The 15,838-nt window shown below is 50.6% G+C and overlaps 1 protein-coding gene across 3 annotated transcripts in view; it reads left to right on the plus strand.

The window, feature by feature from the left end:
* The window catches only part of SYTL3 (synaptotagmin like 3), a gene marked incomplete at both ends in the record, with an annotated part of 78,271 nt that overhangs the window by 25,222 nt on the left and 37,211 nt on the right, over nucleotides 1-15,838 (plus strand). The window lies entirely within an intron of this gene.

The raw sequence follows: 15,838 nt of genomic DNA on the forward strand, positions 1-15,838 counted from the left end.
CTAGTTTTAAAATACTTGGTGCTGCTGGGCGTGGTGGCGCACACTTGTAATCCCCGCGCTTGGGAGGCGGAGGCAGGAGGATCGCACAGGTTTGAAGCCAGCCGCACACACTGGCTTAAGAGACCCTGTTTCCAAATAAAAATATAAAATAGGTCTGGGAGTGTAGCCCAGAGGTAGAAGGGCTTCCAGGAACCCCAGTACCTCCAAAAAATAAAATTAAAAAATAAATAAATAAAAATACTTGGTGCTAAGGCTTTTGTTGATGGACTTCGAGTTGTGAAGAGACAGGACCACAACACATTTCGTTGTAGATCTGCCTGGCTTGTATTCGCAGTTGATGCATGGATCAGCCTCCACCGTCTCAGACAGGACACCTCACCAGGCAGGGTAGGGCAGCGGGGTTGGGGTTGGTCTGGTTTTTGTTTTGTTGAGATGGGGGGTGTTGTAAGGTGAGAACAAAGAAACCAGCTGATTGGCTAACATTGGGTTACTCCAGGTTACTTTTTTGTAAGGGTTAAAGAAGAGCAGATGTCCGTATTACAGCATCTCAGGTAGACTTCCATTACCTGTTTGCAGGAAAACCGGCTCCGCTTTGGTAGCCGTCTGCTTCTTAGTGTTTCGGTTTGTGGGGTGTTTAGCACGAGTGCCCTGCTCTGGTTTGGCCGGGTCTGTGGGGGGCCTAGTGCAGGAGTGCAGTCCCGAACAACGCCTCCTGTGGTTTGGTTACCAGCATGAAGTCCCTGATGTCTGGTGCTCCCGTTCCTTGACTGGGCTTTGCCCCCTGGCACCGTATCTCACGCCATCCCTTACCTCTGCGGCGGCGGCTCTTTCCTCTCCCCCATCTCTGCTCCTGACAGGGGCTCCCTTCTCTAGGCTCCTGCTCCAGGAAGGTGCCCTGACTTCCTGCTCCGTGGAATGTTGTCTCCCTCTGGAACACCAGCAACTTCTGGTTTATACATTTCTTCTTCATGGTTGTAAAGTGCCTTTTTTGTTTTTTGTTTTTTGGGTTTTTTTTTTTTTGTGGTACTGGGGTTCCTGGAAGCCCTTCTACCTCTGGGCTACACTCCCAGACCTATTTTTATATTTTTATTTAGAAACAGGGTCTCCTAAGCCAGCGCGCGCGGCTGGCTTCGAACCTGCGTGATTCTCCTGTCTCCGCCTCCCAAGCGCGGGGATTACAAGCGTGCGCCACCACGCCCGGCGTAAAGTGCCTTTTATTATAGAATTATTTGTACATTTCTGTTTCTCTCCATATATAGGAACTGTGCTTTTTTTTTGTTTTGTTTTGTTTTTTCGTATTTGGGGATGGAACCCAGGGGCATTTTACCTCCAAGCTACACCCCCCCCCAGCCCTATTTTTTTTATTATTTATTTGGAAACAGGGTCTCACTAAATAGCTGAGGATGGTCATGAACTGCGATCCTCCTGTCTCAGACTCCTGAATGCTGGGATTACAGGTGTGCACCGCCACACCTGGCTCAGGAACTGTGCTTTAAAAATATCATTTCTGAGGCTGGCAAGTACTTGGGAGGGAGGATCGTAGGTTCAAGGCTAGGCATAGCAACTCAACAAGACCCTATTTGAAAATTTAAAAAGGCTGAAGGTATAGTTCAGAAGTAGAATGCCCCTGGGTTCAGTCCCTAGTACCCCCCCCCCAAAAAAAAAACAAAAAAAAACCCCAAAATACAATTTTGTTCACATCTGGGGATGATAACACATGCCCGTAATTCCAGTGTTTCAGACGTTGAAACAGGAGGATTGTAGGTTTGAGGCCAGCCTTGGCAACTTAACAAGACCCTGCTCAACATAAAAAAACAATGTAACAAAATGCCTGGGGATGTAGGTTAAAGGCAGAATGTCCCAAGTTTCAGTCTCCAACACGCACACTCACACACACACTCACACACACACTCACACACACTCTCACTCACACACACAATTTTTTTTTGTTTCTATAGCACCAAACATACTTTGTTCATCATTCTCAGTTAAAAAAAAAAATACTGAAGAACTGAGTGATAAGTAAAATAAAAAATTAAATGCGAGTAAAATAAAAATAATGTGCATACGGCGGAGTGTGAAAAACACGAGAGAGGTCCGGTACACGTGGCATGTAAAGTTTTAATGGCACGGCTCTCCCGGGGATCAGGGCGAGGCACCGTGGGGCCCGCGCACCTGTCCGAAGCTAGAGGACGCGGGCTCTCCTTTTAAAGGCATGCATCTCGCGAGATGGGGGTTTACTCGCGGGAATGCCCAATTCTCGCGGGGGTTTCAGCCCCTCCCTTGCCCTGCAGAGGTCTTGTGACACAAAGTCACACGAGTGCAGGACCCAACTTAACATTCCGGCCTTTTGATGGTAGGGATAATGGATGACGATTGGACCCTCTAGCTTCTTCCTGCTGTCAAGGGGCGTCGTCAGGGGCCCCAGGCCGGGAGGAGTCGGGAGTCCAGTCCCCCAGAAGGGGGTGCAGGTGGGTGCATAGCTGCAGTGCGAATTGGAGGTTACCCTGGACAGCTTAGTGATGTGCGCTTGAGGAGGCTTGAACAGGCAAGGGCTATTAAAGAAAAAAACAAATCATGAGATTGAGCAGGCGACCAAAAAGGAGACTGGCTTACTCAGTACCTGGAGAGCTACCCTGAGCTGGCAAAGAGGATGGAGGTTGAGGGATCCAGGAGCCGTCAGTCTTCAGCCAGGCTGAGTAGGGCCAGCGGCGGGGCCTGGTCTGGAAAGGTGCTCCCCCTGTGTTGAGGCACCTGGGGCTCACCCTTTTCCAAGGGCACTGTTCCAGTGGCCCTCCTGGCCACACGCCGAGCAGTCTGATTGGTAGGCGTGGCTTTGCCCCACTTGAGGCAGGCTCCTGGAGGTAGTTGTTGTTGCAGTCCTCCACACGTAGGTGGCGCTCCAGGGGGCTGAGCCGCCACCGCCAGCCAAAGGGCAGCTACCAGGGATCTGCTTTTTGGCAAAGTCGGAGTGTATGCTCCATTTCCGCCTGTTTCTCTCTGGAATTAAAACTTAGATGCTATGTTAAGGTTCTGTCAGCTGTGACGGACCTATACTCACAAAGAGCGCGTCCCGGGGCTGGTGTCTGGCAAGAATGGCAACGCAGACTCCCCACGGGCAGAGGGTGTCGCCCCAGCCCCGGCGTTTCCCACAGCACCTAGGGCGCGCCCACGCGGGCCGCCCAGCAAAATTGCAGTCTGGCGCGGGCCAAGATGGCGACTGTGACATCACCAGGCAGTGACTACGCGCCATCACAAAATGGCAGCTGGCGGGAAAATAAATGGAAGCTGATGGGGGAGAGCATTTGGAAGGATACCAGACCGCTTATAAAAGTTCCTAACTATTCCTGGGCCACCGCAACCTATTTCCCAACTCGTATCAAGGCAGACAGGCTCTCAGGGCATCTGCTAGTATAAAGGTTCGACTCCCCATAATTGGTTCGCGGGCGGAAATGAAGAACAGGAAATGGGCGTCCCCGATTTCCCTGCTCAATCGTTCGGAAACAGAGGTTAAGAGATAGGGAAGAACGTCTTCATTCCTTCTCAAAACCGGAGGATGACCTGGTCATCCACAGCGTGGTCCCAGTGGACCGGGGGACAATGGGTCACCAAGCGCTTGGATTTTTAGGTCCCAGTGGACCGGAAGACCCAAGTCCGGAACCCGCTAACCAAGGGAAGGAGGCAGTTTACCGGAGTGAAGTGTTGCCAGCCAGCGCTGGCTGCGACAGAAGTGCTGAGAAGCTGCTGGGAGCGTGGTGGAGCTGGGGCGCGTGGATGCCGGTGGCTGGTGTGGACGGCACTGGCGACTGGCGCAGGTGGGATAAGTGGGGGTGCGCAGGCGGCATGGCTTGCCGGGCCCGCGGCGTGGAGACAAAATGGCTTCCAGGCACACGCCAGACGTTGAGGCTGGGCCCCGAGGAGCACTGCCAGTGAGCCTGGCTCGGGGCGGGTGGGGCAAACCGGCCAGAGGTCCCGGCGGTGACCGGAGAACCAAGCTGGAACGGTGCTTTAGGAGGTACAAGCGGCAGGCAGAGGTCCTGGCCCGCGCAGGCGGTTGGCAGGCAGAGCAAGTGCCAAGCTGCCTGGCTCGGGCCGGAAAGATGGCCGCCGACTCCTAGGATTGGTTAGGAGTGGAAAGTGGGAGGGATTAAAGATTGTGAGGCCTCCAGTGAGGCCATGAGGTGGGAGGGGTTAAAGATGGCGAGGCCTCCAGTGAGGCCATGAGGTGGGAGGGGTTAAGGATGGCGAGGCCTCCAGTGAGGCCATGAGGTGGGAGGGGTTAAGGATGGCGAGGCCTCCAGTGAGGCCATGAGGTGGGAGGGGTTAAGGATGGCGAGGCCTCCAGTGAGGCCATGAGGTGGGAGGGGTTAAGGATGGCGAGGCCTCCAGTGAGGCCATGAGGTGGGAGGGGTTAAGGATGGCGAGGCCTCCAGTGAGGCCATGAGGTGGGAGGGGTTAAGGATGGCGAGGCCTCCTGTGAGGCCATGAGGAGGGAGGGGTTAAAGATGGTGGGGCCAAGATGGCGGCCCCCCAGTGATTCCACGTGTCCAAGATGGCGGGCCAAAGCTGGCGACCCCCCCCCCCAGTAATCCCATGTGGCTTCTTACCGGAATGGCCAGGCCCAGGCAGCAGGGGTGGGCAGGCACAGGGTGAAGGGCGCCAGGGCGCGAGTCCGAGTGGAGGAACCAGCTGGAGCGCGGGCTGGACTTGGCGGGCTGGGGGCTGTTTAGCAGAGTGGCGGCCACCTAGATGGAGGAGGCAGGCGGCCCCGGCAGGCGGGTCTAAGCAACGTCAGGCGCGGAGAAGACATAGGTACACGGCGTGGCGCAGTCTGCGGGCGGCGCGGTCCCATTCCAGCGGCGGGCGGCGTGGGCAGGCGGGAACGGTGGTTTTAGGAGGTCCAAGCAGCAGGCAGAGGTCCTGGCCCGTGCAGGAGGTCAGCAAGTAGAACAGGTGCCAGCATCACCCAAGGAGCCTGGCTCCGGGCGGGTGGAACTAGCAGCCTGGCGGCCGGTGGAGCCTGCACGCCCCAGCGGTGGTGGCCGCGGAAGATGGCCGCCGGCGCTCCGGAAGAGAGCACATGGGCGGGAAAAGATGGCCACCGGCTCTCAGCAGAGCTTGGGGCCAGAAAGATGGCTACCGGCTCTCAGCAGAGCGCGGGGCCGAAAAGATGGCCGCGAGCTCTCAGCAGAGCTCGTGGCTGGAAAGATGGCCGCAGATTCTCAGCAGAGCGCGGGATCAGAAAGATGGAGCGCTGGTGTGGGACCTCACAGTCGAGCTGCTGGCGGGTCGGAGAGTCCGGGGCTCAAAAAGAGAGTAAAAAGAAAAAGAGAAAAAACGAAAAAAAAAGAAAAAATGGGGAGGAACCCAAGAGTTCTCCTGGTTCGGCACCAAATGATAAGTAAAATAAAAAATTAAATGCAAGTAAAATAAAAATAATGTGCATACGGCGGAGTGTGAAAAACACGAGAGAGGTCCGGTACACGTGGCATGTAAAGTTTTAATGGCACGGCTCTCCCGGGGATCAGGGCGAGGCACCGTGGGGCCCGCGCGCCTGTCCGAAGCTAGAGGACGCGGGCTCTCCTTTTAAAGGCATGCATCTCGCGAGATGGGGGTTTACTCGCGGGAACGCCCAATTCTCGCGGGGGTTTCAGCCCCTCCCTTGCCCTGCAGAGGTCATGTGACACAAAGTCACACGAGTGCAGGACCCAACTTAACACTGAGGACCCCGGGGGGCTAGCATCAAGGGGAGCTGAGAGGATGAGGGGGCACACGGGTGAACAGTCTGAATAACACGGAAGTCTTTTACTAAAAAGTAAAAGAAATCTGCAAAGTATGATGCGGAAGTGGATTTGGTCGCTAAGACTCAAAACCAAGTTTGGCTATAGGAGTGAGCACACCTGAGCACCAAAAAGACCTGACAGAGGCGCACACGCGCGGCTCTGTGCGTTTTGTCTTTTGATTTTTGTTTTTTAGGTACTGGGAATGGAACCCACGGGCATTCTACCTCCGTGCTACACTCCCAGCCCTACTTTTTATTCTTTTTTGTTTGTTTGGTGGGTTGATTTTTGGTGGTACTGGGGCTGGAACCCAGGGGCTTTCTACCTCCGGGCTGCACTCCCAGACCTATTTTCTATTTTATTTGGAAACAGGGTCTCACTAAGTTGCTGAGAGCCTCACTAAGTAGCTGAGGCTGGCTTCAAACCTGTGCGATCCTCCTTGTCTCAACCTCCCAAACGCGGGGATTACAAGTGTGCGCCACCACGCCTGGCTTATTTTTTATTTTGAAACGGTCTCACTGAGTTACAAAAGGCCTCATTGAGTAGCTGAGGCTGGCCGCCAGCCTCGATCCTCCTGTCTCAGCCTCCAGAATGCTGGGATTACAGGTGTGTGCCAACACACCCAGCTCTATGCATACTCCCGTCTGGGTGCTGACAAGGGTAGCCGCCTCCTCCGTGGCTGGGATGTTGGGGACCTGGAACGCAGACTCACTAAGAAGACACGGGTGACTTGAAGCATGTTTTCTAGAAAAAGTGGCAGTTTGAGGTAGGGAAATAAATCACTTCACCTCATCTTAGATTCTGTTGGCAAGAAGGAGAGCCAGTGATTCGAGTGTTGATAGTCAGATTTCCTAAGGCTCTGGCGGCAAGGCATAGATTCCCTCAGTATTAAATTCTCTTCTGGGAGCTGGGCGTGGTGGCGCAAGCTTTTAATCCCCGTACTTGAGAGGCTGAGATAGGAGGATCACAGGTTCCCAACCAGCCTCAGCTACTTAGCGAATAGCCCTCTGCAACTTAGTGAGACCCTGTTTCAAAATAAATAATGAAAGATAGGGCTGGGGGTGTCACTCGGAGGCGGAATGCCGCCAGTACAACAAAACAAAACAAAACAAAAAATAGGGACAGTCACTTCACTTTTTAGCCTAATGTTCAAATCAGTCTCGAGACCCACACAGCAACTCTATCCATTGCCCCCTTAACCCTTAACTTTAAGATGATGGCTACAGCCAATAAGATGATGCCTGTGATTTATTAATTTCTGGTAAAATGCCTCTGGGTTCTATCCCCAGTACTGAAGAAAGAAAGAAAGAAAGAAAGAAAGAAAGAAAGAAAGAAAGAAAGAAAGAAAGAAAGAAAGAAAGAAAGAGGAAGGAAGGAAGGAAGGAAGGAAGGAAGGAAGGAAGGAAGGAAGCAAAGTAAATTCTCCTCTGGGTTATATTGCTGGGTCTTTGTGCTCAAGAAAAAGTGCAGCGTGCACAAGAAACCTGGAGGAGACCAGTGGGCAGGCGTGTCTGAGTTTGTCCGGCTCGTGTGTCCCAGGCCGCGCCCCGATGGCCCTCACCCCAGGGAGCCGTGTCCATACTTTCCTAGCTGCTCCGGGCCGGGCCACTTTGATATCCAGTTCATATATGTGACTGTGTGCTGAGGCCTTCTGGAGCCACCGGCCACCCACTGCGATATCTAAGATGTGTGCATCCGCCGTTCTCGCCTGTACGGCACCTCATCTAGGCAAAGCTGTGGCAGCGCGGGGGTAGTCTTTGCTTCTGCTGCTTTATTTTCCCTTCTTCTTTTTGTAGTTCTGGGAATTGAACCCAGGGTTGTCCTACCTCTGAGCTATACCACTAGCCCTATTTTAATTTTTTTTTTTAAATTTGGAAACAGTGTCTCTTCATGTTGCTGAGAACCTCACTAAATCGCTGAGGCTGGCTGTGAACCTGCGATCCTCCCTTCTTAGCCTCCCAGGTACTAGGAATAAAGGTTACAGATGGTAACTAGGGAGCGGGCAGCACCCTGTCCAGCTGAGTTGCTGCTGACCAGCAAGCAGGGGCCCCTCTCGGTCTGGTGTCCGGGATCCCCAGCAGTCCCTAGTGCACCCTCATAGGGAGCCAGCCGCAAGCTCAGCTCTCTAATGTTTGCAAGATGTCGGCTTGCTGCGTATCCTGCAGTTTCCTTGTCAAGGTATAAGTTTTCTAGCCCTCTTTATCCTAAGCCAAAAAACTAGCTGATGGCTTAAAACACGGAAGAATGTGGGGCAGTTCAAACCTGTGCCTTTTTTATGCATTGGTTACCTATTGCTGTGTAACAAATCACCCCAAAACTTAGTGGCTTAAGCCAGTTAACATTATTTTATGTGTCTCTGTTTTCTGCGGAGGGCTTCCCTGAGCTGGGCACTGCTGTCCTGAGGCTCACTCATGTACCCAGCCAGGTATTGCTGGTAGGAGGATGTGGCTCCTCACCGCTTCTTAAGGGCTGCTTGAGCGTCCACGTGACATGGCAGCCGGCTTCCCCGGGCACGTGGTTCAGGAGAAAGGCCGAGCCCCACAGCATCTTGTACAGCGAGTCAGAAGCCACACCCACTAAGTCTGCCCCCTTGTTGCTCACGCAGGTCACACAGGGTGTGGGAACAGGGAGCCTGAGTGGGGGGCCACCCTGAGGCAGCTACCACACCCGGATTCCATTCCTCATCCTCCCATTCCTCATCCTGGAGAGCAGAGCACCTCTCACTGGCCGCCCAAACCACAACCTGAGAATCCCCCTCCACACCTCCTCCATTTCACTCAACGACAGGTCCCAACACTGTCCCCAGGGCCTCTCACACTTGCCCCATGCATTTCACTTCTTCCCAAGCAGCAGCGCCCAGCTGTCCCCACCTAGCCCCCGCCACTCTCCTCCTCCAAGCTAAGCTCTGCAAAGAGAAGGAGCTGTTCTCCCACGCGTGCTGGGGATGGAACCCAGGAGCATTGTACCTCTCACCTGAACCCCCAGCCCTATTTTATTTTTTATTTTGAAACAGGGCCTCACTAAGTTGCAGAGGGCATCATGAAGTTGACGTGATCCTCCTGACTCAGCCTTCCAAGTCCTGGGATTACAAGCGTGCACCACCACGCTCGGCTGTCTTTTCTCATTTGAAAGTTTTTTTTTTTTTTTTTTCTTAAGCTCTGGTTATTGCCAGGCTTGGTAGTGCACACTTGTAATCCTAGTAGTTAGAAGGGTTGCAGGTTCGCCGGGCGTGGTGGCGCACGCTTGTAATCCCCGCGCTTGGGAGGCGGAGACAGGAGGATCGCGCAGGTTCGAAGCCAGCCGTGCTGGTGTAAGAGACCCTGTTTCAAAAATATAAAATAGGTCTGGGAGTGTAGCCCGGAGGAAGAAGGGCTTCCAGGAACCCCAGTACCACCAAAAAAAAAAAAAAAAAAGAAGGGTTGCAGGTTCAAAGCCATCCTCGGCAATTTAGTGAGGCTGTCAGCAACTTAGTGAGACCTTGTTTCCAAATAATAAAACTTTTTTTAAAAAAGGGCTGGTTATGTAGCTTGGAGGTAAAATGCCCTCAGTTTAACCCCTCACTACCACACACACACACACACACACACACACACACACACACACACAAACAAACATCTGATCATAGAAGGAATACATGCCTATTGCAGAAAATTTGGGAAACAAGATAAATCCAGAAGACATACAAATAGACCACAATCCAAAACTACTGTTCAGGCGGGCGTGGTGGCACATGTTTGTAATCCCTGTGCTTGGGAGGCTGAGACAGGAGGATCGCACAGGTTCGAAGCCAGCCTCAGCTACTTAGTGAGGCGCTCAGCAACTTAGTGAGACCCTTTTTCCAAATAAAGTATAAAATAGGTCTGGGAGTAGAGCCCGGAGGTAGAAAGCCCCTGGGTTCCATCCCCAGTACCACAAAAAACAAAACAAAAACAAAACTACTGTTCATCTCAATCTCTCTCCTCCCCCTCCCCTCCCCATCTCCCTCCCCTCCATTCTCCTCCTCCTCCTCCTCCTCCTCCTTTTCTTCTTCTTCCTCCCCCTCCTTCTCCTCCTCCTCCTCCTCCTTCTCCTCCTCCTGTCTGTCTGTCTGTCTGTCTCCCTTTCCAGGAGACCCGTGTACATATGCGTGTGCATATACAGATTCATCAATATTAAATATATTTGTGACCAGATCGTGTATAGTTTTTTTGGTTTTGGTTGATTGAACCTAGGACCCCATGCATGCCAAGCATCTCTTCTACCACTGAGCTACATCCTGGTCCCTGTGTATAGTTTTTATCTTGCCTTTTTTTTGTCGCTTTGTTTTTGTGGTTCTGGGGTGTTTGACACTGAGGATTGAACCCAGGGGCATTCTACCTCAGTTTCATTTTTTATTTGGAAACAGGGTCTGTCTCACTAGTTTGATGAGACTCTCACTACTTGCTGAGGCTGTCCTCGAACCTGTGATACTTCTGCCTCAGCCTCCCAAGTACTACGATTACAGGCTTGCACCTCCACACTCAGCTTTTATCTTGCTTTTAACAGCAGCCAGATGTGGCAGCACATATCTGTTATCCCAGTACTTGGGAGGTTGAGACAGAAGGATCACAGGTTCGAGGCCAGCCTCATCAATTTAGTGAGACCCTATTTCAAAATAAAAAATAAAAAGGACTCGGGATATAGCTCGAAGGTAGCTATACACTCAATTTACATCAACATTTTCCTATGTTGTTGAGTTCTTTAAAAATGTATTGATGAGCCGGGCATGGTGGCGCTTGCTTGTAATCCCAGCATTTGGGAGACTGAGACGTAAGGATCGTGGTTTGCGGATAGCCCCAGTTACTTAGTGAGGCCCCCCCGCAACTCAGTGAGACCCGGTTTCAAAATAAAGAATAAAAAATAGGGCAGGGGGTGTAGTTCGGAGGTTGAATGCCCCTGGGTTCCATCCCCATACCCTAAAAAAAAATGTATTGCTGACCCCATAAGCCTATCAAATACCGGCACTGCAATTGATCTAACCCGTTCCCTGTTTTCAGTGACTAGCCACCTTACTGGATTCTTCATCTTGCAGATCACTGCGATGAGCATCTTGTACAGGTATCCTGGCAGTTTTGTTTATTTCCTTTGGCTGGATTCTTGGAAAAGAAATGGCCGGCCAAATGTGCGCACACTTGAAAAGCATCTGATACGTTTTGCCAAACTTCCTTCCAGGAAGGGCACCTCCGTTTACACTCTCCTGGCACAGCAGGGATGTGAGCTGCCTTCTCCCCCGCTCTAGTGGCACCCATTTCATCTTTTTCTTTGAAGTATGATTTCAAATTATACTGTGATTTTGTTTCAAATACATTTATTCTTTTTTTCTGTCGGTCTGTGGATGGAACCCAGGGGCATTTGACCTCTGAGCTATACCCCCTGCCCTATATTTTATTATTTATTTATTTATTTATTTATTTATTTATTTATTTATTTATTTATTTATTTATTTGTGGTACTGGGGGTGGAACCCAGAGGCTTTCTACCTCTGGGCTATACTCCCAGACCTATTTTTGGAAACAGGGTCTCACTAAGTTACTGAGAGCCTCACTAAGTAGCTGAGGCTTGCCTCGAACCTGTGTGATCCTCCTGTCTCAGCCTCCCAAGTGCGGTACTGGGGATTTAACCCAGGGACATTGTACCTCCAAGCTGCACTCCCGGCCCTATTTTTTTTTTTGTCTTTTTTAAATGTTTAATTAATTAATTAATTAATTTGCAGTACTGGGGATGGATCCCAGGGGCATTCTACCTCCGAGCTGCGCCCAGCCCTGTTTTTTATTCTTTATTTTGAAACCGGGTCTGACTGAGTTGCAAAGAGCCTCACAAAGTAGCTGAGGCCGGCCATGAACCCAAATCCTCCAGTCTCAGCCTCCCAAATGCTGAGATTACAAGCGTGCGCCACCATGCCTGGCCCCACCCACCCCACTACTGGGGATGGAACCCAGGGGCATTCTACCGTCAAGCTATACCCCTAGCCCTGTTTTTATCCTTTATTTTGAAACAGGGTCTCACAGAGTTGCAAAGGGCCTTGCTAAATAGTTGAGGCTGTCCGCGAACCTCAATCCTTGGGTCTCAGCCTCCCAAATGCTGGGGTTACAAGCATGTGCTATCACGCTCGGCTGGTACAAAAAAATATTTAAAATATTTTGCTTTATTAATTGTTTTCCAACTATGCCCTGGGCTCTCCCCCCCCCCCGTTTCTATAATTATAGATCATTTTATGCTCGAGGTAATTTGCGATATGCAGCCACTGAGCTTCATTCATCCGCACTGCAGCAGAATTATCAAGATGTCAGAACCTCGCAGCCGCCCTGGTGTCTGAGCCCCCGGCCACTCTGGGGTCTCTGCAGCCCTCCCACAGGCCTGCGGCATTCAAGAGGGTTCCTAGCGTGGTTTCTGAGTCCCTTCTCCAGGGTTAACTGCAAACTGTTTCAAATTCCCAAAAGGGTATGCTTAGCAGTCCTCGGCACTGACTTCATGTGCTCAGTGTGTGGGAGCCTCTGGTCAAGGAGCCGAGTTAGAACAATTAGGACCAAGGTAGAAATCCAGCCTTACTGTGTACGCACCTGCGATGCAGATGGAGATGGCGCCCTCTCCTGGCTTCTGGCTGTAAGTGCATTTGTTTAGTCGACGTTTTATTGCTTGATACTCAAACTTAAAAGCAGAAAGAATACTAGTACTTCTAATACTAACACTTTTTCCAAATTAAAAGAAGATAAATGTAATATATAAATGACATACTCAGACTCCCTCTATTGACATAAATCGGAAAAAAAATTGGGAGTTGGGCGTGTTGGTGTACACCTGTAATCCCAGTACTTGGGAGCCAGAGACCAGAGGATCACAGGGTTTGTAGCTAGCCTCAGCAACTTAGTGAGACCCTGTTTCAAAATAGAAAATAAAAGGGTTGAGAGTGTATCTCAGGATAGAATGCTTCTGGGTTCAATTCCCAATACCCCACAAAAACCAAAAGAACCCCCCAAACAACAACAACAACAACAACAACAAAATTCAGACAGCTGAATTGTAACACAGCCTCTGATAATTCTCTCAACAACCCATCACATAGTTACCCAGATAAATATAAAGAAAAATAACTTTTAGCCTCCCATTCCAGTGGCAAATGCTCTCAGTCCTCAGAGTGTGTTTCCAAAGCTTTCTATGCTTCAAGGGTGCTTGGATCTCGTCCTGCTAGGCAAGGATCGTGAGGACAGACAGAACGGGGGCGAGGCACTCAGGCTCAGGGATGCGAAGAAGTCGGTTCCGGTCAGAATGTGGGCGACTCCATTCCAACGCCCTGCGGTTCCCTCCTGTCTCTTGTATGTCAGGAAGGACCTCTCACCAGGCAGTACAGCAGGTGATTCCACAGCGTGAGTCTGTAGAGTTGTCTCTAAGTTATAAATGCACCTCTAGTTTATGTGGGTTCACTCTCCACAGAAGGTGTCTTCATGAAGTCATGCTTATTTCCCAGGTATAAAATATAGTGTATCCTGTTATCATGTGTGTGTGGGGGGGCACTGGGAATTGAACCCAGGGACATCCTACCTCAGAACTACACCCCAGCTGCTTTCTGATTTTTTATTTGGTAAAAAGATCTCACTAAATTACCACTCGCTGGCCTCAAACCTATGATCCTTCTGCTTCAGCCTCCCAAGCACTGGGATTACAGGTTTGCACCACTGCACCTGGCTCATCTTATTTAAAAGAAAAGATGGAGCTGGACATGGTGGCGCACGCTTGTAATCCCAGTGCTTGGGAGGCTGAGACAGGAGGATTGCATTCGTGGACAACCTCAGCTACTCAGTGAGGTTCTTTGCAATTCAGTGAAACTGTGTTTCAAAATAAAGAATGGAGAATGGGGCTGGGGATGTAGCTCAGAGGTAGAATGCCCCTGGGTTCCATCCTCAGTACTGCAAAAAAAAAAAAAAAAAAAAAAAAAAAGAAAGAAAGAAAGAAAGAAAGGGAGGGAGGGAAGGAGGGAAGGATGTATCCTACTTTTGAACTTTTTTTTCCTACTTGCTAGGGGAAAGGCAAAAGAAACACACCCCCATGACAGGGAGCGTGTGCTCTGGCTCCAGGGTACTTCCGGGGGTTAAGGGGCGTGGTATCACCTCTGGAAGTCTTTAGAGTGATTAATTTAAAGTGGGTAGAGAAGACACGGTCAAACCAGATTTTACAGCTAATGGAGAGAGGACATTGGTTTTAAGACCTTTTTGCTTTCACCTCGTGTTTCTAGGTAGTAATCTTCCCAAGATAGATTCTTTATTTTATTCGTGTGTGTGTGTGTGTGTGTGTGTGTGTGTGTGTGTGTGTGTGTAGGGGATACTGGGGATGGAACCCAGAGGTATTCTACCTCTGAGCTAGACTCCCCCCAGCCCCTTTTCTATTTTTTATTTTGAATTAGGCTCTCACTAGTTTGCTGGGGCTGGTCTTGAACCTGTGATCCTCCTGTCTCACCCTCCCAAATTGTGGGATTACAGATCAGAGTGATTGATATCACCTCAAACATTTATTATCTGTCTCTCTTTGGAACACTTAAAATCTTCTTTGCTAGTTGTTTAAAATATTCAATCACTAGTAGCGAGACCTCATCAACCTAGTAAGACCCTTTGTTTTAAAAAATGAAGATGAAATAGAGATAGAATGTCCTTGGTTCAATCCTAGTAACACAAACACTTATATTGTGGTGTGTGTGTGTGTGTGTGTGTGTGTGTGTGTGTGTGATCTTTTTGTGGCATATTCAATCGACTGTTGTCAACTGTCGTCCAGCTGTGCTGCAGAACATTAGAAGCTCTCTCCTGTACCCGGTCACCATCTTCTCCACCCTTCCCTCCGTACCCCAGGCCCTGGTAGCCATTACAGATTCTCTACTTAGATGAGATTAACTTTTTAAAGCTTTCTTCAATTTTTCTTTCTGCATCTGACTTACTTGTCTTGACACGAGATCCTCCAGGTTCACCCACGTTGCCGCTAATGACGGCATTTCCTTCTTTTGTGGCTGAACAATATTCCACCGTGTGGAATATTTATCCATCAGTGACACTCTAGGTTGATTCTGTACCTTGGCTTCTGTGAAGAGTGTTACACTAAACACGAGAGTGTAGGTATCTCTTTGATAGACTAATTTTCTTTCCTTTGGATAGATACCCAGATCATATGGCATTTCTATTTTTAATTTTTGTAAGTACTTGGGGTCAAGGCTCACAGGAAATTGTTGCTGGCATGAGATTGCGGGCAGGCACCCGGCCTGGAGCCATTTAAAAGTATCCTTAGAGGTTCTGAGGTAAGATGGCGCCGGGCAGCCTATGGCCTGAGAGGGGAGACAGGCACTGCAAGGTGTGGTCTCCTACATAATGCGGTTCCCAGGCCACAGGCCCCAGCAGGCGTGGGGCTGGTCCCCGTCTCCCGACTGCCCACCGATCCTACTGACCCCCGTCTGTGTAGATGTGTGTGGCATTCCTTAATGAAGGGCCGGATACAGCCGTGCCATGTGGGAGGGGAAGTTAGTGGTCAAGTCTTGAATGAGGTCAGACCCATGCAGCTTTCAGGGTTCAGATGTGAACCCCTGGCCACCTTGGAGCAGCTGGTGCTTGGTGGTAAGTTGAGTAACACTGGGGCATTCCAGGACTATGGCCCTCTTTCCCTGTGAACCCAGAGATCCCAGAGGGAAGTGCTGGGGCCACGGGCCCTGGCATCTGTCGCAGGAGCTTGCGGTCAGGTGCAGTGAGGCTAGCCTCGAACCTGTGATCCTCCTGTCTCCGCCTCCCAAGTACTGAGATTACAGGCATGCGGCACCACGCCCAGCTCATGCCACTCTTTAATACCACCCACAGCTGCGTTCTCCGGGAGAGCTGAGGGGCAGTGACAGAGACGCTGTGGTCAGCAGAGTCTAAAATGCTTCCCACCTGGCCCTTGCAGAAACAGCCTGTCCCAGCTGAGGGGAGTGGGGCCGCCTGAAACCCCAGGCACTCAGGAGTCAGACAGGGGAAAACAAGTTCAAAGCCAGGCTAGGGAACTTCAGGAGACACTGTCTCAAAAATGAAAAG

The sequence above is a fragment of the Muscardinus avellanarius genome, assembly GCF_963383645.1.
Source record: "Muscardinus avellanarius genome assembly, chromosome: 8".
NCBI classification, from domain to species: domain Eukaryota; kingdom Metazoa; phylum Chordata; class Mammalia; order Rodentia; family Gliridae; genus Muscardinus; species Muscardinus avellanarius.